Source organism: Myiozetetes cayanensis, unplaced genomic scaffold, assembly GCF_022539395.1.
Source record: "Myiozetetes cayanensis isolate MyiCay16 unplaced genomic scaffold, myiCay2020 scf12, whole genome shotgun sequence".
Lineage (NCBI taxonomy): Eukaryota > Metazoa > Chordata > Aves > Passeriformes > Tyrannidae > Myiozetetes > Myiozetetes cayanensis.
The window spans coordinates 60,801-63,930 of record NW_026086826.1 but is presented as its reverse complement, the minus strand read 5'-3'; positions in this window follow the sequence as shown (position 1 = coordinate 63,930).

Here is a 3,130-nt window from a genome sequence, read left to right as displayed (position 1 = left end):
AGCCCGCAGGGAAAAATCTGTGGCTTTTATAGAAGAATTATTAACAGGCACAGTGAATTTTGTTGAGTTATCAACTTCTTATCAACCAAACAAATCCTTTGAGGGAGAGGGGGTGGGGGACAAGGTGATGAATATATTTGCTGAGCCAAAACTGTCACAAATGCTGTTGTTCTCAGCAGCTGAATGCCATGAAAACCCTGCCTTTTGAAATAAGTACTTAAAAGTATTAAAATATATTTAATTATTACTATTGTGTGACAAAAAATACTAATTTTCCTTATTCCCTGGAGGCACCTGATGCTGTTGCAGTCTGTGCTGACTTTGCCCAGGTTATACTGACCTGATCATAAGACACACAGCTTATCTAACTGATAGTGCCCCAGCAGGATTGTGCAAAATGTCCAGGTAGCCCTCCTATGACACCATGCCCATGCCTGCCCTGCTGTGAGTTGGACAGGTTGTTGGCACAACACTGCTCTGTGGGGACAGAGAATTCACCCAGTAACACAAACCTCCTGACATTGTCACAAAGACCATGGGTAGGTGCTGCTGACATCCATGCTTCCCTCACCTGTCTTCTCTTCACCACATGGTGGAGTCCCCTTCTCTCATCAGCAGGCATTTTCCCCATTCCTTTGGAGGCAGCCCAACAGGTCCCTCAGGCTGCTTTTGGCTCCAGAATTTGTCCTGGTCTCCAAGTTCCCCAGTACTGCCCAGTCAGGTCATGGAGCTGTGCACAGCTCAGGTAGCTGGAGCCACCCACTCTGCTGCATCAGGAACCTGTACCAGGAAGGCTAAGGCAGTCGCAGGACTGAGGAGTTCACACTGGTGCCATGTGGCTGCTGTTTGCCCACCAACCTTTTCCTCTGTGGGTGGGGAACCAAAGCTACTGTCCAGCTCACTAAGGGAAGGGACTGGATTCAGTTTCCCATCAACAGACCAGTGACTCCTATCCAAGGCAGCTTAGTTTTTGTAATGTTATATAGGTGATGGTTTTTTAATAATTGACAGTCGGGATATAACTTATAATGTCTGACAAACAGTGGATTTTGCTCCTGGATCAAAGATTGCATCTCTAGGGGGAAAAAAAGTTTGAAGTATAGCAAACCCTCTGTATATTTACTGGCTCTGTATTCAGGTCCTGCTTGTTTTAACCCCTTCCCTTGTAAAACTCATAGCACATGATAGAAAGCCAAACCATTTCCTAGAGAATTGTGTCATGTCTTTGGAGATTTGGTAAAGGTACTTAAAGGATTTGAGTATGCAACTACTGGCCACTGGTACTTGAGGTTCAAAAGCTAATATACTATGGCATAAGTATATGCAGCTGCACAGATTTAGATGTTTGTGTTTTTTTAAAAAACAGCTTGTGGGCAATGACAACTCCAGGTCAGTGGCCATGAAAGCAGAGAGCTGCTGTGATGGCATATTAAATGCAACAATGCTTGTTTTCTTAAAGTTATACCACTGTACCACTGAAACACCCCACTACTATAACAGTGACATCACAAACTGAACCCTGACACTTCTCAAAATAAGTTTTTCTTACAGGAGGCTGTACAGGCTCTGCCCAATTTCAAGGGCAGGGTTTCCCCAAAATCCTCAGCACTGCAGCTTGTGGCTGCAGAATCTTACCCCCATTCCACCCCATCCCTTACTTTGGACAGCAGATGCTACATTCCTGGTCACCCTGGCCATGCTGCTGCCACAGTGCAGGATCATCTGTGCTTCTGCTTCAAGGACAGGTTAACCTGTGGGCAAGGGCTTTGCCTTTAGGGATTTCTTCATAAAAATGAACCCTCTCATTTTCTAGGTAATTTTTACAGTGCCTCAAGAACAATTTCAACTCCCAGCCTGTGCCCCTAGGCACTCACAACCCTTTCATGCTAGGATTTCTCAGGAGGATATAACAGCAATTAAAAAGAGGGAGGGAAAAAACAAAAAAGAAAGTTATGAGAGTGACAAACAATTTGGCTGTCCCCACAACCTGCCCTGGACAGCATTTCCCTAGAGCTGTGCTCAGCTCCCTCCACAGTGGCAGGGCGGGAGAGGGGCAGAGGCTGCCTATGGGCTCCCTGCAGCCCCTCTTGAGGTGGATACCCACAGCCCACACCCCTCTGCAGTTCCAGGGGGACTCCGGCTGCCATGGTGCTTGGGCAATGCTCACCCATGGGTCTGCTGCTGGGCTCATCACACCTGAATGCAGAAGCTGGAAGACGACAATCCCCCCAAAACTGTGCTCCAACCTTGGCATATTGGAAAGAGAGGAGGCCTGTGGGCTGGCCCCATTGGAGCTGGGAGCTCATTCCACAGCCCCCCATGGAGCCCAGGTCTAGGGACCACAAAAACCCCAAAATTTTGCTGGATTCAGCCCAGGTTACCTGAAAGTCTGTGCTTCCTGTCACTGCTCCATGTGACTTCCAGGCACGCAGCAAAACCACCAGCTCATCACTTTACTGCTGCTGCTGGGTAGGGCCCAAAAACTGCCTGCTGCCTGCTCCCCATCACTTTGCAGAGCAGGTTACCATGGTAGCATTTAAACTGCAGAACTGTATATTTAGACTTTTCAACATATTTCTTTTGGTACTAAGAACTTTACCTTTCTGAACTATAAAACTCATATCCAAACAATAAAACATCTATGCACATCCACTGAGTGTACCAAAGCTGCTTGGGTAACACCATCCTGTCCTGGTCAAAGGCCCCTATTTCACCTTAGCTTCTGTACCAGAAACATAACTTGATCACGGCTCCCTCAGACCAGCCTTGCCCAGGGGCGTGACATTCAGGTTTAGTCCCTGACCCTGCTGCTCCCCGCAGTAGCCCTGGCCCACCATGTAGCTATTGCAAAGCATGTCGGCTGCATCAGTCCTGCAGGGAATGCATCACACAGAGGTGATTAGTTCCTGCTCCAGATGCACAGGATCCCAGCACCAGGCAAAAAAAAACACTGGGGGAACAAGTAGAAGCCTGGTACCACAGCTACACAACTCTTGTTCTCTGTGGGGCCTGACACACACGTGTCTGATACACAGAAGATAGTCACAAACTTAAGAAATCTACAAAATGTAGGGTGAGGAGAACCTACGCAGATATCCTCTTTCCATGACCAGTGAAATAAGGAAGCCTT